The 22,255-nt window shown below is 45.0% G+C and overlaps 1 pseudogene; it reads right to left on the minus strand.

Moving 5' to 3' along the window:
* Nucleotides 1-6,014: 6,014 nt before the first annotated feature.
* Nucleotides 6,015-22,255, minus strand: part of LOC118367806 (nephrin-like) — a 49,157-nt pseudogene continuing 32,916 nt past the window's right edge.

A 22,255-nucleotide genomic window follows, 5' to 3' on the forward strand; every position in this document is an offset into this window, starting at 1 on the left:
CACGCACACATACTGGTGCTGAGCAGTTGTGTTACGTTCTGACCTTTATTCCTTTGTTTTGTCTTTATTTAGTATGGTCAGGGCGTGAGTTGTGGTGGGCAGTCTATGTTAGTTTTTCTATATTTTCTATTTCTATGTTTGGCCTGATATGGTTCTCAGTCAGAGGCAGCTGTCTATCGTTGTCCCTGATTGAGAACCATATTTAGGTAGCCTGTTTTCCTTTGTGTTTTGTGGATGTGTCACGTTCTGACCTTTATTTCCTTTGCTTTGTATTTATTTAGTATGGTCAGGGCGTGAGTTGGGTGGGCAGTCTATGTTTGTTTTTCTAGGTTTTGGGTAATTCTATGTTTCGGCCTAGTATGGTTCTCAATCAGAGGCAGGTGTCATTAGTTGTCTCTGATTGAGAATCATACTTAGGTAGCCTGGGTTTCACTGTGTGTTTGTGGGTGATTGTTCCTGTCTCTGTGTTTGCACCAGATAGGACTGTTTAGGTTTTCGCACATTTATTGTTTTGTTATTTATTTCATGTCTAGTTCCTTTATTAAAAACATGAATAACCATCACGCTGCATTTTGGTCCGCTTCTCCTTCACCACAGGAAAACCCTTACAGAATCACCCACCACAACAGGACCAAGCGGCGTGGTAACGGGCAACAGCAACAGCGGCGCAAAGAGGAATGGACATGGGACGATGTATTGGATGGCAAGGGTTGCTACACATGGGAGGAGATCCTGGCGGGAAAAGATTGCCTTCCATGGGAACAGGTGGAGGCAGCTAGGAGAGCAGAGGCAGCCGGAGAGAGGAACCGGCGATATGAGGAAACACGGCTGGCAAGGAAGCCCGAGAGGCACCCCCAAACAATTATTGGAGGGGGGCACACAGGAGGTGTGGCGAAGCCATGTAGGAGACCTGAGCCAACTTCCTGTGCTTACCAGAGGGCGAGAGAGACCGGGCAGGCACTGTGTTAAGCGGTGGAGCGCACGGTGTCCCCAGTGCGGGTGCATAGCCCGGTGCGGTACATTCCAGCTCCGCGTATCGGCCGGGCTGGAGTGGGCATCGAGCCAAGTGCCATGAAGCCGGCTCTACGCATCTAGTCTCCAGTGCGTCTCCCCGGGCCGGCGTACATTCACTAGCCTTACGCATGGTGTCCCCGGTTCGACAGCACAGCCCAGTGCGGGCTATTCCACTTCGCCACACTGGCCTGGCTATGGAGAGCATTCAACCAGGTAAGGTTGGGCAGGCTCGGTGCTCAAGAGCTCCAGTGTGCCTGCACGGTCCGGTCTATCCGGTGCCACCTGCAAGCACCAGCCCTCCGGTGGCAGCCCCCCACACCAGGCTGTCTCTCCGTCTTCTCCCTACAGGTGCTCCCGTATGTCCAGCGCTGCCAGAGCCTTCCTCCTGCCCAGCGCTGTCAGAGTCTCCCGTCTGTCCTGAGCCGCCAGAGTCTCCCGTCTGTCCTGAGCCACCAGAGTCTCCCGTCTGTCCTGAGCCGCCAGAGTCTCCCGTCTGTCCTGAGCCGCCAGAGTCTCCCGTCTGTCCTGAGCCGCCAGAGTCTCCCGTCTGTCCTGAGCCGCCAGAGTCTCCCGTCTGTCCTGAGCCGCCAGAGTCTCCCGTCTGTCCTGAGCCGCCAGAGTCTCCCGTCTGTCCTGAGCCGCCAGAGTCTCCCGTCTGTCCTGAGCCGCCAGAGCCGCCAGTCTGTCCTGAGCCGCCAGAGCCGCCAGTCTGTCCTGACCCGCCAGAGCCGCCAGTCTGTCCTGAGCCGCCGGAGCCGCCAGTCAGCCAATATGGCTATAGGGCAGGCAGGAGAAGCCCAGGAGAAGTTGAGCTGCGGGATGCCCTCTCCCTGGCACACCACCTCTGCTGTTCTGGTGCTATCCCCTCTGCTCGCCACCTTATTCCACTGAGCCCCCTTCTGGAGCTCCGGCTTAACTACACAGGAAAGGACAAACACACAGCCAGAGATGTTCATATTGTACATGTACAAACAGAAATGGATAGACAGAAACATGAAATACATGCAAATGCATACAGATGTGCATAGAAATAGTTAACGGTGCCACACAAACAAAGACACCCACAACGCTTTTCCACTCCGTTGCACCCATGATGTATTCACACGACATGATTGATAGATCTTGGAAGAGCTCGTTAGACCCACAGTGCACCACCAGCTGGACTGCCACGCTGGCAGGGGGCGCTATGTTGTTGTTGGCAGTGCACTGGTAGCGACCGGCGTTGACCCGAGTTGCCCCTTGGATGGTCAGTTGCCCAGTGGCCTCATCCTGGATCTGCTCCCCCATCTCCTCCATCTCCCCCTCGCCCTGAGGAAGACAGAGAGAGGGGTAATTGAGAGGAAGATAGGATGACAGCATGCATACCTTCGTACACCCCCACCCCCTCCTGTGCAAGATCAGTACAGGTACTCCAGAGGGAGCGGAGAAAGAGAAAGAGAGAGAAAAATAGTAAAACAGAGAAAAAAAGAGAGCATTAGATACAGGATAGAGAGTGTACGTTGATAAATGTGCCCTTTAGTCGACTCTCCGTAATGAAAGCCATTTTTCTGGATTTGGGCCGAGTGTGGAGCCGGGAGCCGGGAGCCGGGAGAGGTGGGGCGGAAGGATAGTTAGAGCCGGTGAAATATGGCACGTCTCTGCATTTAAGAGGGGGAGTGATAAACGGCAAGAAATGGTAAAATAAAATAAAAGAGGCCAGATAAAGGGAAATCAAATCAGGAGAAAGGAGAGGTGAGATGAGATGGGGATATGGGGGTTCTCATCAGCCATTTCCAGGAAAACATGTCAGTGTTGATGATGGGGTTGGCATCTGCTACACAAAACAGGTCTGCTGTCTCCCCCACGTGCACATACACTGGGTCATTCTCCATCTTCACACTAGGGGCATCTGGGGAGTAGACAATTAGAAAGTAGGACGAGAGAAACAATATGAAAGTAAAATTATACTTTGGAACTTAGGGAACAATCAGTCACTCACCACCCACCAACTCCCAACTCTCTCTGCAAATATACTAATTATATTGTATTTTATTCCATTCTAATCTATTCCATTATATTGTATTATATTCCACTCTATTCTATTCTATTCAATGCATCACTGATCCTACAGACACCCTATACATTTTGTAACTAATTACATTTCTGACCACTTTACATTAAATATTTGTCACGTTCTGACCTTTATTTCCTTTGTTTTGTATTTATTTAGTATGGTCAGGGCGTGAGTTGGGTGGGCAGTCTATGTTTGTTGTTCTAGGTTTTGGGTATTTCTATGTTTCGGCCTAGTATGGTTCTCAATCAGAGGCAGGTGTCATTAGTTGTCTCTGATTGAGAATCATACTTAGGTAGCCTGGGTTTCACTGTGTGTTTGTGGGTGATTGTTCCTGTCTCTGTGTTTTTCACCAGATAGGGCTGTTTTGGGTTTTCACAGTTCTTGTTTTTGTTTGTTAGTTTGTTCATGTGAAGTGATTTATTAAAACATGAATCAAAACAACCATGCTGCGCTTTGGTCCGCCTCTCCGTCAATGGAAGAAATCCCTGACAATATTTGCCAATCAATTTAACCCCAGTATATTTTGGATCTGTCCCAACCCCCTACTGTCAAACACCCCTGCCCAATTCAGTGTCCATAAATTGGGCCACGTCATGCTGGAGGTTCTCCATTGCATGCTGCCTGTCTTCTACCTTAACTTTGAGCGAGACAGAGGCAGGGAGGGTGCAGTCATCATGGCCCACTTTCCCTCCTTCCATCCCTCCTTCAGTCAGTCACTATGTCCTGGATACAGCAGCACTATGACTCCATCAACATACTGTAGTGTAATCCCTTTCCACCTGACGGTGTGCTCTTCTCTTCCTGTGGGTACCATCTACTTATAACAGTAGTGGCATTAGTGTACCAATGCCCCCGTCTGTGTTCATACACATAGCACACTGATGGAATCACCAGAGACACTTACGGCCTTCTCACATACAACATTAATTTTAACCAGGAACAACATTGTTAAGTGGGCTACAGCGGCACCCATTAAAGCTATTACAATCCTCTATACATTATGGAAACCTCCAACTGTCAGGTTCCATCGGATCAGGACAGCGCTGTGCTGTCTGTCCATTAGGCTCGTTCTGCACTGTAGGTTTTACTGGAACATTCAGACCTGCTATTATTACATCATTAAGAGTGGAGGCAGTGGGATGGAGATGTGTCGGTCGGTTGGTTCAAGGTTGTGACAGGATTGGGGTTGTATTGGGTATACAACACTGGCATGTAATATAAGTAGCTTGATGAACCACACTCGCGTGAGGACTGAGAAACCTTGCCCAAGTCCTGAAGACTTGTGTTCAGTTCCTGAGCTAATGCCTAGACTTGAGCTGAGTGGGCTAACACAGTGTTGAGGTGAGTAGACAAACCAGATTCAATGCCAGTGGGTCAGACTTACACACACACACACACACACACACACACACACACACACACACACACACACACACACACACACACACACACACAAACACAAACACAAACACAAACACACACACACACTTGGCTTATACGTGACATCTAATGCTATATTATTGATTGGTATTCACAGAAATTCCCACAGAAACAATAGCCCATGTGTCAGACCACCACTGTACCGCAACATCCCTCCTTTAATGGCTGGGTAACCCCTCCGGGAGGATGGTGCGGTGGTGGAGGTTGAGGTGGGAGGTTAGGGACAGGAGTGTGGTGGCTGTGGCCCGATGACAGGGAATAGAGGTTAGGCCAGGAGAGGAACGGCTGTGATGTATTCAGAAAAATAGCGACCCACATTTACGTCATTTGTACGGAATGTTTCCATCAGACCAGCGATCACTAACCTCAATTTGGATGAAGATTTCTACTTCAACGATTCGTAGGCGCAGGACATAGTGATCACCCTGGACCGAGCCCTGATCCACGAGACACGGAAAAGAAGCAAGGCTGATGTGCGGGTACCCTGAGGAAACTACATCTACGAGTACAAAAAAACGCCTCTATCCTCCGTTCTATTGGCGAATGTACAATTACTGGAGAATAAACTGGACAAGCTCCGTTTGAGACTGTCCTATCAATGGGACCTGAAGAACTGTAATATCCTATGTTTCTCTGAGTTGTGGCTGAACAAGGACATGGATAATATACACTGAGTGTAGAGAACCTCTTAGGGATGGCTTAAGAGCAAATCCCGCTCGAATCCCATTAGTGGGATTGATTTGACAACATCCAGTGAAATTGCAGCGCGCCCAATTCAAACTACAGAAATATCAATATTCCACATTCACGAAAATATAAGTGTAATACATCAAAATAAAGCTTAACGTCTTATGGCTGGGGGGCAGTATTGAGTAGCTTGGATGAATAAGGTGCCCAGAGTATACTGCCTGCTACTCAGGCCCAGAAGCTAAGATATGCATATTATTAGTAGATCTGGATAGAAAACACTCTGAAGATTCTAGAACTGTTTGAATGATGTCTGTGAGTATAACATAACTCATATGGCAGGCAAAAACTTGAGAACAAATCCACCAGGAAGTGGAAAATCTGGGGTTTGTAGGTTTTCAAGTCTTTGCCTATCCAATATACAGTGTACAATTTGGTCCGATTGCACTTCCTAAGTCTTCTACTAGATGTCAACAGTCTTTAGAACATTGTTTCAGGCTTCTACTGTGAAGGGGGAGTGAATAAAAGCTGTTTGACTAAGGGGTCTGGCAGAATGCCATGAGCAAAGTCTTGCTCGCGGGTGAGTTCGAGCAAGGCGAAACTGACTACTGTTTCCCACTTCCTGGTTGGATTTTTCTCAGGTTTTTGCCTGGCATATGATTTCTGTTATACTCACAGACATCATTCAAACAGGTTTAGAAACTTCAGAGTGTTGTCTATCCAAATCTACTGATAGTATGCATATCTTAGCTTCTGTGCCCGAGTAGCAGTCAGTTTACTCTGGGCACGCTTTTCATCCCAACGTGAAAATACTGCCCCCTATCCCAAACAGGTTAAATAGTTTACCTGAATAGCTACCCTGACTCTCTACATTGACCCTTTTGGCACTAACTTTAAATACGCTGCTGCTACTGTTTATTATCTGTAACTTTATTCCTAGTTATATGTACTTAACTACCTCGTAGCCCTGCACATTAACTCAGTATTGGTACCATGTGTACAGTATATAGACAAGTTATCATTACTCATTGTGTATTTATTATTACTTTTATTATTATGTTTTACTTTCTATTATTTATCAATCTTATTTCTCTCTGCATTTTTGAGAAGGGCCCATAAGGAAGTAAGCATTTCAGTGTGGTTTACAAAGCATATGACAAATAAAATACAATTTGGATTGATTTGAATGAGAATCAGGCAGGTTCACATTGTTGTTTTATTCATAGTCTGAATGGTGGATGATACGAGCACAGTTGCTGGCTCAGCTCTAGAGAGTTAGTTGGCTGGCTATAAAGAGATACCACAGCGAGAGAGGAAGAGAGCAGGGTAGATCATCTTTGTGCATCTCCTCCTTGCGGTAGAGCCAACTGCAGGAGATGTTGGCAAGGGAAGGATGGCTATCTCATCCTCCACTACCTGTATCTTCTGGGGATGGTCAGGGCTGAACTCTGGGGGATCTGACACACACACACACACACACACAAAGAGAGAAAAAAATACAAGCCCAGACATGAAGAAACCATGTCAGCCATGAAAGGCGACAGCAGTGCAAATGAAAGAAAAACCTGTAGAGAAGCGGCGTCCACCAATATCAAAAAAAGACTGAATTCACACAGGAGGCCGGGTGAGAGGTAGGGAGAGAGAGAGGTAGGTAGAGAACGAGGTAGGTAGAGAACGAGGTAGGTAGAGAACGAGGGAGGGAGGTCAAGAACGAGGGAGGGAGGGAGGGAGGGAGGGAGGGAGGGAGGGAGGGAGGGAGGGAGGGAGGGAGGGAGGGAGGGAGGGAGGGAGGGAGGGAGGGAGGGAGGTGGAGGGACAGGCATTAAAACAGCAAGTGACAGTAGTGTTGTCCAACAGCAGCTGCACACAAACACACAGTGACATTCCTTCATGCTCACACGGAGCAGCAGGCTTTGAAGAGCTGGCTGGCTACAGCCTGTGAAACAGCATCAAAGAATAACATGGCTGTGCTGCAAAGCACACACACAATTAGAACACACTGCCACAGAGCCTGTCTAACCCACAGTCACAACAAAGGAATACAGTAACACACACTCATTCACACACACACATACACACACACGCAAACACAGAGAACAGCACAAACACACACAAACAAAACTGCCTGCCATGCACACTATCGTGTCACATTACCATCATGCTTCAAGCTTCATTACCCACCAGCACACACTTTCTTTTTCTCCTACTCATAACTGTGCACACACATATTCAATACTTTATTTGGATCCCAGTGAAACAAATTAAGTATTCAAAAGCTGTGTATAACAAACAGAGAGAAATATACACATGTATACAACCCACACACTTGAAGAAGCTTGAAGAAGGTGTTGAGCTTGAAGAAGGTGTTGACTCCCTCAGACAGCAGAGAGCTGTAGGCCTGACAGGTGATCCTCTGGCCATGGTGCTGGGAGGACAGGGGGAGGGACAGAGTCCTGCTTACTGACACATCACCAAACGTTGTGTTCCTAGGAGCCTGATGAGAGGTGAGAGGAAAACATTTGGTGAGTCTATTTTGAACATTCGATAAATCCGTGGCCAGGTTGCACTTTAAATTAATTAAATAACAAATTCACATTTTTTTCTGTGCTTTGACAGTTGATTAATTTATTCTGAGGTGTATGTGGGCCATCAGAGCGGCACTGAGACAGGCTGCTTGCACAGAACGCTCACAGTGGTGCTGAGGAAAACATCAGAGAATGATAGAGGCCTCTAGTGGCCAAATGGCCATTTTATCATGGGCAGCATCAATTAGGGCTTCCACCATGCTTCCTCCATTTTAAAGTAGTCAAAGTAGTCAACTGAGTGGGGATTCCTATGGGTTGTAGCCTCAGTGGCGGTGCCCACGCTGTCACAGATCCTAGAATGGCACAGATATAAAGATTAAACCTCTATCTATCTCTGTGAGTAAAACACATTATCCTCTCCTGCTTTCCCACTCCTTGCTCTTCCCCTCATATGACTTTCACTCACTACTCACCGTTCTTACCTGAGCTAGCTAGCTAACTAACGTCTACACGTAATGGCAGCGTTTGATAACACAATTAATGCAAGTGTAAAGCCAACTCATGGAAAACAGTTCACAGGTGAAGTTACAATTATGTTAACAGGATATTGTTGCCTAATCGTTGACGTTAGCCCATTTTGACGTAGCATGCAAGTCTGTGTTGATGAGGGCAGTCCAAAACAGGCCCCTCGTCCAGCAGGTAGAACAAGGCTTTTCAAAACTCAGTTAGGCCTATTGCTTGCCTGAGTAGGCAACAACTTGCTTTTGTTTTTTCAAATGGCTGCATGCAATCACGCAGTTCTTTGAATAGGCTATGGCAATGGGATATGCTCCTACTGTCTATAGGCCTATATGCCCTAGGCCTACTACTAGTCATAACAATGAAATCAATTGATATGATCTGGCAATTTGCGGGCGGGATTTGGTACAAATTACGTGCCGGGTTGCGGCCGCTCTCTGCCCTGATTGGCAGGTTACGGTGCAGTCACGCTATTGTGGCAGGTGCAGCCCGGGTGCGGTTTGCAAAAACTTTACCTGCACAAGACTGTAGTCTAGGGTCTCCATTGACTCCTCCATGGCCCACAGACTGGCTCCCCTTTAACCTTACCTCCCCTCAGCTGGTTGGGCCCAGGCTCCAGGAGATGTTGGTTTTGGCCCCGATGCAGCTCTTTCTGCTTGGCTATGATTGTCACACTCACTGCAGGGACTGGGGAGGGGTGGAGGGGTAGAGGAGAGAGGACAAGACACCACTGTCAACATACTGAGGCTGCTGATTCTGTCTTTGTAGCATAACTTTAGGCTATATCTTGAATGTATCTATCATCTTGAATCCACCTATCATCTTGAATCTACCTATCATCTTGAATCTACCTATCATCTTGAATCTACCTATCATCTTGAATCTACCTGTCATCTTAAATATACCTATCATCTTGAATGTACCTATCATCTTGAATTCACCTATCATCTTGAATATAGCTATCATCTTGAATCCACCTATCATCTTGAATAAACCTATCATCTTGAATATAGCTATCATCTTGAATCTACCTGTCTACTTGAATATAGCTATCATCTTGAATATAGCTAATGCTTTCCTCCTCTATTAGTCAGGCCCATAAAGGCTAATATTAATCCACTCATGCCCAGAGCCCGGTCTGTAGGTCTGTAAGACTCACACTGGACTATGAGTTTGACAGAGGCGTTGAGGACAGCCTTATTGGTGGCATTACAGCGGTAGGTAGCCATGTTGTCACTGGGCTGGAGGCGCACAACCAGTTCTTTGGACATGCCTTTATCAGAGGGCACCTGTTTGGGGTAGTCTAATAAAACCTTACCATCCTGCGGTGTGGAGAGGAAAGTAGAGAATGGAGGACATGGTACTGTACAGACAGAGAGTCTTAACTGCTACAACCTATTACAACTTAAACAATCGCAATGTATGCTGTCATACAATACACACATGTACACACTCTGTACCAGTTGAGGGTTCCTTTGGGACTTCCCCCAATAGAGAAGCAGATGAGGCGTATGATGGTCCCTGAGCTCAGAGGAACCCCTGGGGGAGGGGCTCCTATCCACACCTTCTGAGGAGGGTCTGAAAGGGGAGGGGGGGGGTGGAGAGATAGATATGAGTGAAGGGGAGGGGGGGACAGAGACGAAGGGGGAGAGAGAGAGAGGGGAGTGTGTAAGGGAGAGAGAGACCGGGGAGGGAGAGAGAAAGAAAGAGAGAGAGAGATAGAGAGAGAGAGAACTGAGCTGCACTTCCTAGCCTCCTGCCCAATGTATGACCGTATTAGAGAGACATATTTCCCTCAGATTACACAGATCCACAAAGAATTCGAAAACAAATTCAATTTTGAAAAACTCCCAAATCTACTGGGTGAAATTCCACAGTGTGCCATCACAGCAGCAAGATTTGTGACCTGTTGCCACAAGAAAAGGGCAACCAGTGAAGAACAAACACCATTGTAAATACAACCCATAGTTATGCTTATTTATTTTATCTTGTGTCCTTTAACCATTTGTACATTGTTAAAACACTGTATATATATATATAATATGACATTTGTAATGTCTTTATTGTTTTTAAACTTCTGTATGTGTAATGTTTACTGTTAATTTTGATTGTTTTTCACTTCATAAATTCACTTTATATATTATCTACCTCACTTGCTTTGGCAATGATGTGTTTCCCATGCCAATAAAGCCCTTGAATTGAATTGAATTGAGAGAAGAGAGGGAGGGCGGGAAAGAGTGAGGAGGTTGTGTCTGTATTATAGTTATCTAAAGCACACATTGCTATTGTTGGGATTGTTACTGTACAATGCATAGTTAAGTTCTGGTTGTGCAAGGTTTGTTCAAAGTTGTACTTGTCATAGTCATTCAATAGAGATTCACAACAACCATTAGGGTTATAGGGTTGTTGTTGTCATAGTTCTATCCAGAGTCTCACAGAAAACAATGAGGTTGTTGGACTGGCTCTTGGAGAAGCGTGTGCCATTGTTGAAGGTCTCACAGGTGAGGGGCAGCCCCTTCTCCTCCCGAGAGACATCATGGGTTAGACATGGTTGTCTTCCCCCTGTGGTCTCCCTGGAGACAGGAAAGGACACGTGACAACGTCAGGAAGAGACAGGAAGTTCTAGTGTCCCTGAACATTTTCCTAGGTGATAAATACACAGTAAGCTGCTCACAGGAAATACAATAATAATACTGTTTTGATGATGGAAATTAGCTTTGTGGCTCTCTAACTCTTGTGCTCTACTTACATTGTGCCTGGTCCCTGATAATAAACAAACAAATAAATCACATTCATATGCTTCTTCCTGCAGGCAAAACCCGTAATAAATTGAATCAAACACCCATTTGCTCCTGTATGATGCTAGTCATGTCTGTTTTGCACACGGGGTTTTAGTCTTTTATTGAGATGATTAGTGCAAAAGCCTTTTCCAGAGAGAAACAGACACAAGAAGGAACGTGTTCACAAAGAACCACCACTGAGGTGTCAGTCTTTATTAACCCTCAGACGTATTCAGGCACATTAAAGCTGGATAGAATGCAGCTGTAAATGCTAGATCAAATGAAAAGTATTTCTCCAAATGAACAAAGAGCCGGGAAAATGGTTCTCTCAACTCCCATGTCAGCTTTTATTCACTTTTATCTCATTAACATACTAAAAAGCTGAGAGAGAAGAATACAGGGACACTTTTTGAGGCTTCACTCATTGGCAAAGCCTTGTGTAGTATTTAATTTTTATTTCTTTTTTTTATTTCAGTTGAGAACAAGTTCTCATTTACTGTCACGCCCTGACCTTAGAGAGCTTTTTATGTCTCTATTTTGATTTGGTCAGGGTGTGATTTGGGTGGGCATTCTATGTTCAGTTTTCTATGTTTTGTATTTCTTTGTTTTGGCCGGGTATGGTTCTCAATCAGGGACAGCTGTCTATCGTTGTCTCTGATTGTGAACCATACTTAGGTATTCTTTTCCCACCTGTGTTTTGTGGGTAGTTATTTTCTGTTTAGTGTTTTCTGCACCTGACAGAACTGTTCGTTGTCGTTTCTCACTTTGTTATTTTGTTTTAGTGTTCAGTGTTAATAAAAATCATGAACACTTACCACGCGCGCTTTGGTCCGATCCTTCCTCATGAGATGACAGTTACAGAACTACCCACCACAAGCGGATCAAGCACCGTGGTATGGAGGAGCAGAGGGTTCAGGACTCCTGGACATGGAAGGAGATACTGGACAGAAAGGGAATATCGCCGTCCGAAAGAGGAACTGGAGGCAGCAAAAGCTGAGGCGGCGATATGAGGCAAGTCAGCAAAGCAGGCACGAGAGGCAGCCCCCAAACATTTTTTGGGGGGGCACATGGGGAGATTGGCAAAGTCAGGCTATAGACCTGAGCAAACTCCCTGTGCTTACCGGAAGCAGCGTGGTACTGGTCAGGCACCGTGTTATGCGGTAAAGCGTACGGTGTCGCAAGTGCGCACTCATAGCCCGGTGCGCTATATGCCAGCCCTCTGCAAGTGCCACGTGAGAGTGGGCATCCAGCCAGGGCAGATTGTGGCAGCTCAGTGCGCTTGGTCTCCGGTGCGTTGTTTCGGCCCAGGGTATCTTTCGCCTGCTCTGCGCACTGTGTCTCCAGTGCGCTGGGACTGTTCAGTGCGTCCTATGCCTGCGGTCCGCCCGTGCCGGGCTAAAGTGGGCATTCAGCCTGGAGGAGTGGTGCCAAGGCTGCGCACCAGAGCTCCAGTGCTTCCCCACAGCCCGGTTCATCCTGTGTCTCCTCTACGGAGCAGGCCTCCTGTAGGTCTCGCCTGCCTGGTGGGCCCTGTGGCAGCTCCACGCACCAGGCTGTCTCTGCATCTCCTCCCTCCAGCGACGCCCTCCAGTCCGGAGCCTCCAACAATGGTGCCCAGTCCGGGGCCCGCAACGAGGGTCCCCAGTCTGGGGCCCGCAACGAGGATGCCCAGTCCGGGGTTTAAAACGAGGGTGCCCAGTCCAGGGACCCAAGGAGGGTGCCCAGTCTGGGGGCCCGCTACGAGGGTGCCCAGTCCGGGGCCCGCAACGATGGTGCCCAGTCCGGTGCCCGCAAAGAGTGTCCCCAGTCTGGGGTCGGCGGCGAGGGTCCCCACACTAGAGGCGCCACGAAAGTGGGCCAAGCCAGAGGTGGAGTGGGGTCTACGTCCCGCACCAGAGCCGCCACCGCGGAGAAATGCCCACCCAGACCCTCTCCTATAGGTTCAGATTTTGCGGCCAGAGTCCGCACCTTTGGGGGGAGGGCACTGTCACGCCCTGACCTTAGAGAGATTTTTATGTCTCTATTTTGGTTTGGTCAGAGTATGATTTGGGTGGGCACAGTTTTCTATGTTTTGTATTTCTATGATTTTCTATCTCTATGTTTTGGCCGGGTATGGTTCTCAATCAGGGACAGCTGTCTCTGAATGGGAACCATACTTAGGTACCCTTTTCCCACCTGTGTTTTGTGGGTAGTTATTTTCTCTTTAGTGTTTTCTGCACCTGACAGAACTGTTCGTTGTCATTTCTCACTTCGTTATTTTGTTTTAGTGTACAGTGTTAATAAAAATCATGAACACTTACCACGCTGCGCTTTGGTCCGATCCTTCCTCATCAGACGACCGTTACATTTACAACTGCGACCTGGCAAAGATAAGGCAAAGCAGTGCGACAAAAACAACACAGAGTTACACATAGGATAAACAAACATACAGTCAATAACACAATAGAAAAGTATATATACAGTGTGTGCAAATGTAGTGAGATTTAGGAGTTAAGGCAATAAATAGGCCATAGTGGCGAAATAATTACAATTTAGCAATTGAACACTGGAGTGATAGATGTGCAGAAGATGAATGTACAAGTAGAGATACTGGAGTGCAAAGGAGCAAAAATAAATAACAATATGGGGATGAGGTAGTTGGGTGGGCTATTTACCGATGGGAAATGTACAGGTGCAATGATCGGTAAGCTGCTCTGACAGCTGATGCTTAAAGTTAGTGAGGGAGATATAAGACTCCAGCTTCAGAGATTTTTGCAATTCGTTCCAGTCATTGGCAGCAGAGAACTGGAAGGAAAGGCGGCCAAATGAGGAGTTGGCTTTGGGGATGACCAGTGAAATATACCTGCTGGAGCACGTGCTACAGGTGGGTGCTGCTATGGTGACCAGTGAACTGAGATAAGGCGGGGCTTTACCAAGCAAAGACTTATAGATGACCTGGAGCCAGTGGGTTTGGTGACGAATATGAAACGAGGGCCAGCCAACGAGAGTATACAGGTCGCAGTGGTGGGTAGTACATGGGACGTTGGTGACAAAACGGATGGCACTGTGATAGACTACATTCAATTTGGTGAGTAGAGTGTTGGAGGTTATTTTGTAAATGACATCGCCGAAGTCAAGGCTTGGTAGGATAGTCAGATTTACGAGTGTATGTTTGGCAGCATGAGTGAAGGATGCTTTGTTGTGAAATAGGAAGCCGATCCTAGATTTAACTTTGCATTGGAGATGCTAAATGTGAGTCGGGAAGGAGAGTTTACAGTCTAGCCAGACACCTAGGTATTTGTAGGTGTTCACATATTCTAAGTCAGAACCGTCCAGAGTAGTGATGCTAGATGGGCGGGCGGGTGCGGGCTGCGATCGGTTGAAGAGCATGCATTTAGTTTTACTTGCATTTAAGAGCAGTTGGAGGCCACGGAAGGAGAGTTGTATGGCATTGAAGCTCGTTTGGAAGTTTGTTAACACAGTCTCCAAAGAAGGGCCAGAAATATACAGAATGGAGTCGTCTGCGTAGAGGTGCATCAGAGAATCACAAGCAGCAAGAGCGACATCATTGATGTATACAGATAAAAGAGTTGGTCTGAGAATTGAACCCTGTGGCACCCCCATTGAGACTGCCAGAGGTCCGGACAACAGGCCCTCCGATTTTACACACTGAACTCAATATGAGAAGTAATTGGTGAACCAGGCTAAGCAGTCATTTGAGAAACCAAGGCTGCCGATAAAAATGGTGTGATTGACAGAGTCGAAAGCCTTGTGCAGTTCGATGAAGATGGCTGCACAGTATTGTCTTTTATCGATCGTGGTTATGATGTCATTTAGGACCTTGAGCGTGGCTGAGGTGCTCCCATGACCAGCTCGGAAACCAGATTGCATAGCAGAGTCGGTATGGTGGGATTCGAAATGGTCAGTGATCTGTTTGTTAACTTGGCTTTCGGAGACTTTAGAAAGGTAGGGTAGGGTAGATATAGGTCTATAACACTTTGGATCTAGAGTGTCTCCCCCTTTAAAGAGGGGGATGACCGCTGTAGCTTTCCAATCTTTAGGGATCTCAGACAATACGAAAGAGAGGTTGAACAGGATAGCAATGGGTGTTGCAACAATTGCTGCAGATAATTTTCGGAAGAGAGGGTCCAGATTGTCTATCCCAGCTGATTTGTAAGGGTCCAGATTTTGCAGCTCTTTCAGAACATCAGCTATCTGGATTTGGGTGCAGGAGAAATGGAGGAGACTTGGGAAAGTTGCTGTGGGGGGTACAGAGCTGTTGATCAGGGTATGGGTAGCCAGGTGGAAAGCATGGCCAGCCGTAGAAAAATGCTTATTGAAATTCTTGATTATCGCAGATTTATCAGTGACGACATTGCTTCCTAGCCTCAGTGCAGAGGGCAGCTGGGAGGAGGTGCTCTTATTCTCCATGGGCTTTACAGTGTCCCAGAACTTTTGAGAGTTTGTGCTACAGGATGCAAATTTCTGTTTGAAAAAGCTAGCCTTTGCTTTCCTAACTGACTGTGTATAATGGTTTCTAACTTCCCTGAAAAGTTGCATATCGCGGGGGCTATTCGATGCTAATGCAGTACGCCACAGGATGTTTTTGTGCGGGTCAAGGGCAGTCAGGTCTGGAGTGAAGCAAGGGTTATATCTGTCCTTAGTTCAAAATTTTTTAAATGGGGCATGCTTATACAAGATGGTGAGGAAAGCACTTTTAAAGAATAACCAAGCATCCTCTACTGATGTAAGGAATACCCCCTGTATTGGACAAAAATGAATGGCATGTCATTGGCATCGGACAAACCATATACACATTGGCCAATACCACCCAATTCGGCGTTGATTCATCCAAAGTGTATTGCAAATGCCATATGGTAATTGCCAGTTGTAACACTTTAAAAATTCAACAGGGGGCAAATGCGCTCCACCGGGGTTTTCATATTGGAGATGTAACCCAAATTAATGTCCAAAAGTAAAATTTTGAAAAAATGAACTTTTTTCAAAAACTTATCACCCCTTAAAAAGTGCTTTCTGGACCGTTTTTCGAAATTCTTTCGATTTTTTTGTCAATTACACATGTGTAAGAACTGTATGAATATACTTTTGTCCAATTTTATTATCATAATTTTTTAATTTTTTTATATGCGCATAAGGAATATGTTTTGTCCAATTCCAATATGATTTCATAGGAAGTCAAAAGTCAAAAGTCAAAAATGTCAAAATTTTGTAAAAACTTCACACACCCATAAAAAGTGCTTTCTGGGACCGTTTTTCGAAATTCTTTGATTTTTTTGTCAATTACACATGTGTAAGAACTGTATGAATATACTTTTGTCCAATTTTATTATCATAAATTTTTTTTTAAATGTTATATGCGCATAAGGAATATGTTTTGTCCAATTCCAATATGATTTCATAGGAAGTCAAAAGTCAAAAGTCAAAAATGTCAAAATTTTGTAAAAAACTTCACACACCCATAAAAAAGTGCTTTCTGGACCGTTTTTCGAAATTCTTTCGATTTTTTGTCAATTACACATGTGTAAGAACTGTATGAATATACTTTTGTCCAATTTTATTATCATAATTTTTTTTTTTTTTTTTTTTTTTTACATGCGCATAAGGAATATGTTTTGTCCAATTCCAATATGATTTCATAGGAAGTCAAAAGTCAAAAGTCAAAAATGTCAAAATTTTGTAAAAACTTCACACACCCTTAAAAAAGTGCTTTCTGGACCGTTTTTTGAAATTCTTTCAATTTTTTTGTCAATTACACATGTGTAAGAACTGTATGAATATACTTTTGTCCAATTTTATTATCATATTTTTTTATATATTTTTTTAAATTGTGCATAAGGATTTTTTTGTGGGCCAAATGACGTAAGAAATTTGACATGCTCAAAATCCTGCAGAAATGCAAAATTGACTGGCCTGATGAACTCGGGATGGCCGGGCAGTGATAGTTGTTCCTTTCCATCACTCGTTGTGTTGACTTCATCATGTCCATTTTGTGATGTTTTTCACTATATAATCATATTGCAAGTGCACGTGCATTTGCAATATGTTTCAATGTGCATTTACCATATGAAATTTGACCTTGCTCAAAAATGCAAAATTGACTGGTCTGATGAACACAGGATGGCCGAGCAGTGATAGTTGTACATTTCCATCACTCGTTGTGTTGATTTCATCATCTCCGTTAGGTGATGTTTTTACACTATAGAATCATATTGCAAATGCACGTGCATTGTTGTGCAACTGGTAACCCAAAAATAAAAATATGGTTGTAAATGCATTTACCGGTCATTCTGATATTAATGCTCGCTATGGGAACACAGGATGGCCGGGCAGTGATAGTTGTACATTTCCATCACTCGTTGTGTTGATTTCATCATGTCCATTAGGTGATGTTTTTACACTATAGAATCATATTGCAAGTGCGCGCGCATTTGCAATATGTTTCAATGTGCATTTACCATATGAAATTTGACATGCTCAAAAATGCAAAATTGACTGGTCTGATGGACACAGGATGGCCGAGCAGTGATAGTTGTACATTTCCATCACTCGTTGTGTTGATTTCATCATGTCCATTAGGTGATGTTTTTACACTATAGAATCATATTGCAAGTGCGCGCGCATTTGCAATATGTTTCAATGTGCATTTACCATATGAAATTTGACATGCTCAAAAATGCAAAATTGACTGGTCTGATGGACACAGGATGGCCGAGCAGTGATAGTTGTACATTTCCATCACTCGTTGTGTTGATTTCATCATGTCCATTAGGTGATGTTTTTACACTATAGAATCATATTGCAAGTGCGCGCGCATTTGCAATATGTTTCAATGTGCATTTACCATATGAAATTTGACATGCTCAAAAATGCAAAATTGACTGGTCTGATGAACACAGGATGGCTGAGCAGTGATAGTTGTACATTTCCATCACTCGTTGTGTTGATTTCATCATGTCCATTTGTTTATGTTTTCTCACTTTTGCAAAGTCACTGTGCATTTGCAATATGGTTCAATGGGCAGGTACCATCACGAATTTGTCATGCTATAAAAATCCTGCAGGAATGTGAAATTGACTGGCCCGATGAACTCGGGATAGCTGGGCAGTGATTCTGGTTCATCTCCATGGCTCGTTAGGGTTGATTTCAGAATGTCACTTTTGGTGATGGTCCCTCTCCGTTTAAACATATTGCTAATGTACAAAAGTCAACTAGCAAGTCAGTGTCCATCAGTCAATTAGATGTCATTTTGACACCAAACTGATACCAATTGACACCAAACCCACTTTTTCCAACTCATTTAGAAGCCAACTATCATATATGTCAGAGCAGGCCCATAATTCACAGCGCCTTTAGTTTAAAACATAATAAAAACGTAAAACACATAGTTACGTTCTAGCTGCGGGTCCAGGTCAGACATTATGTGAAGGCCTATGTGAGGCGACCCCGAATCCCGAGTTTCGGCTCGATAGGTCCTTCGGTGCCCGAGTAAAACCCTAATTGGTGCTGAAAATCCACTTTTTCCATGCCTTGCTATGGGGTCCTTGAATGAGCTATCGGACCGAAACGTTGGGGTCCGTCTCTATGGGCCGAGCCGGTTCCAATGCACCTAGTCTTGTGTCTCTGAGACTTTTCTAAATGTCGCCATTTTCGTAATGGTCAAAATGAATTGAAATCATTGCAAATGTACGAGGCTATTTCTCGGTCCGAGAACCTTCTAGAGCCACCTAACTCACCACGCACTATCGACCCGAGGTCTAGAACAGGTTTCTAAAGTTTCGGAACTCTAGGTCTGACGGTTCTTTTTAGCTCGAACAAAGCTAACTATTGGAGGCACTGTCTGTCTCTACAACCCCCAATACGTCCCTCCTTCCAAGTTGTGTGTCTGTGTGATTTAGTTTTCCTTTGAAATTTTATGGGAAAAATGACTGATTTACAGTTCATGGGGGTTGCCTAATCACACATATGAAGTTTTGGACAGATCTGACTTTTTTAACCCCTCGAAACAGCCCCTGAGACACCAATTAAGGCACTTCCGGTTGTCACAGGAAGCTATAAGTCAACACATATCCTCACTGGGCTATGCTTTTACAGAATCCTGTGTTTTAAGTCCTTACGTTAAGAATTGACTGATTTACACAGGGTTGAATGCACTATGTCTATCAAACTGCAGGCAGGTAATGGAAAAACACTTTTAGGGTGATTTTAACCACTTCCGGTTGGTCCAGGAAGCCTAGAATCAACACAGGTAGACCTCATACTGGCCTGATGGACTGTTATCAAAGACAGGTTCATACGGCATTCATAACCCATATAGACTTCAGGTTGAATTTAGGGGTGCAGGCAATGTATTCCTATGGGGAGAGAAGTCAATGCAAACTATTTGAAGTAAACACCTTCTTTTAACTATTAAGGGTTAATGCCACACGGTCAAGGTTAGGCTTGCACGGATCGGAAGGACCTTAGGAACGTACCTGAGGTCGAATTGTGCTTCTCACCCTAACGGTTCTCTCACTGTCACCCAAAAGCAAATGACGTTGTGGGGCAGGCTTCATTTTGGGCCTACTTTTCTAATGGTCGCTGCGCTCAGACCGAGCGAGCTACGGTCAAGCGGGATATCTCGTTGAACTCGGCACGGCCTAGAGATTATGTTTATGCCATTGCCTGCTCTCTGTGTCTTTGAGAACCGCACTTTTTCACTCCAGCCTTGCTGTGTGTGCGTGTGAGAGCTTTTCTTTGACATCTGTTGGGAGAAATGACTGATTTACAGTTCATGAGGGTTACCTAGTCACACATATGAAGTTTTGAAAAGATCTGACCTTTTTAACCCTTGGAAACTGCCACTGTGACATCATTAAAGGCACTTCCGGTTGGCACAGGAAGCTATAAGTAAACCCATGTCTTGATTGACATAGAAACTTACAGAATCCTGAGTTTTAAGTCCTTACGTTAAGAATTGACTGATTTACACAGGGTTGAATGCACTATGTCTATCAAACTGCAGGCAGGTAATGGAAAAACACTTTTAGGGTGATTTTAACCACTTCCGGTTGGTCCAGGAAGCTTAGAATCAACACAGGTAGACCTCATACTGGCCTGATGGACTGTTACCAAAGACAGGTTCATACGGCATTCATAACCCATATAGACTTCAGGTTGAATTTAGGGGTAAAGGCAATGTATTCCTATGGGGAGAGAAGTCAATGCAAACTCTTTGAAGTAAACACCTTCTTTTAACTATTAAGGGTTAATGCCACACGGTCAAGGTTAGGCTTGCACGGATCGGAAGGACCTTAGGAACGTACCTGAGGTCGAATTGTGCTTCTCACCCTAACGGTTCTCTCACTGTCACCCAAAAGCAAATGACATTGAGGGCCAGGCTTCCTTTTGCGCCTTCTTTTTTTTCAAGGTCGCTGCACTCAGAGCGAGCTACGGTCAAGCGGGGCGTCTCGTTGAACTCTGCACAGCCTGGAGACTATGGTGATGCCATTTTTGTGTTGATTTCAGAATGCCATTTTGGTGATGGTCCCTCTCCGTTTAAACATATTGCTAATGTACAAAAGTCAACTAGCAAGTCAGTGTCCACCAGTCAATTAGATGTCATTCTGACACCAAACTGATACCAATTGACACCAAACCCACTTTTTCCAACTCATTTAGAAGCCAACTATCACATATGTCAGAGCAGGCCCATAATTCACAGCGCCATTAGTTTAAAACATAATAAAAACGTAAAACACATAGTTACGTTCTAGCTGCGGGTCCAGGTCAGACATTATGTGAAGGCCTATGTGAGGCGACCCCGAATCCCGAGTTTCGGCTCGATAGGTCCTTCGGTGCCCGAGTAAAACCCTAATTGGTGCTGAAAATCCACTTTTTTCCATGCCTTGCTATGGGGTCCTTGAATGAGCTATCGGACCGAAACGTTGGGGTCCGTCTCTATGGGCCGAGCCGGTTCCAATGCACCTAGTCTTGTGTCTCTGAGACTTTTCTAAATGTCGCCATTTTCGTAATGGTCAAAATGAATTGAAATCATTGCAAATGTACGAGGCTATTTCTCGGTCCGAGAACCTTCTAGAGCCACCTAACTCACCACGCACTATCGACCCGAGGTCTAGAACAGGTTTCTAAAGTTTCGGAACTCTAGGTCTGACGGTTCTTTTTAGCTCGAACAAAGCTAACTATTGGAGGCACTGTCTGTCTCTACAAACCCCAATACGTCCCTCCTTCCAAGTTGTGTGTCTGTGTGATTTAGTTTTCCTTTGAAATTTTATGGGAAAAATGACTGATTTACAGTTCATGGGGGTTGCCTAATCACACATATGAAGTTTTGGACAGATCTGACTTTTTAACCCCTCGAAACAGCCCCTGAGACACCAATTAAGGCACTTCCGGTTGTCACAGGAAGCTATAAGTCAACACATATCCTCACTGGGCTATGCTTTTACAGAATCCTGAGTTTTAAGTCCTTACGTTAAGAATTGACTGATTTACACAGGGTTGAATGCACTATGTCTATCAAACTGCAGGCAGGTAATGGAAAAACACTTTTAGGGTGATTTTAACCACTTCCGGTTGGTCCAGGAAGCTTAGAATCAACACAGGTAGACCTCATACTGGCCTGATGGACTGTTACCAAAGACAGGTTCATACGGCATTCATAACCCATATAGACTTCAGGTTGAATTTAGGGGTAAAGGCAATGTATTCCTATGGGGAGAGAAATCAATGCAAACTTTTTGAAGTAAACACCATCTTTTAACTATTAAGGGTTAATGCCACACTGTCAACGTTAGGCTTGCACGGATCGGAAGGACCTTAGGAACATACCTGAGGTCGAATTGTGCTTCTCACCCTAACGGTTCTCTCACTGTCACCCAAAAGCAAATGACGTTGTGGGGCAGGCTTCTTTTGGGCCTACTTTTCTAATGGTCGCTGCGCTCAGACCGAGCGAGCTACGGTCAAGCGGGATATCTCGTTGAACTCGGCACGGCCTAGACATTATGTTTATGCCATTGCCTGCTCTCTGTGTCTTTAAGAACCACACTTTTTCACTCCATCCTTGCTGTGTGTGCGTGTGAGAGCTTTTCTTTGACATCTGCTGGGAGAAATGACTGATTTACAGTTCATGAGGGTTACCTAGTCACACATATGAAGTTTTGAAAAGATCTGACCTTTTTAACCCATGGAAACTGCCACTGTGACACCATTAAAGGCACTTCCGGTTGGCACAGGAAGCT

The sequence above is a fragment of the Oncorhynchus keta genome, chromosome 34 (assembly GCF_023373465.1).
Source record: "Oncorhynchus keta strain PuntledgeMale-10-30-2019 chromosome 34, Oket_V2, whole genome shotgun sequence".
Lineage (NCBI taxonomy): Eukaryota > Metazoa > Chordata > Actinopteri > Salmoniformes > Salmonidae > Oncorhynchus > Oncorhynchus keta.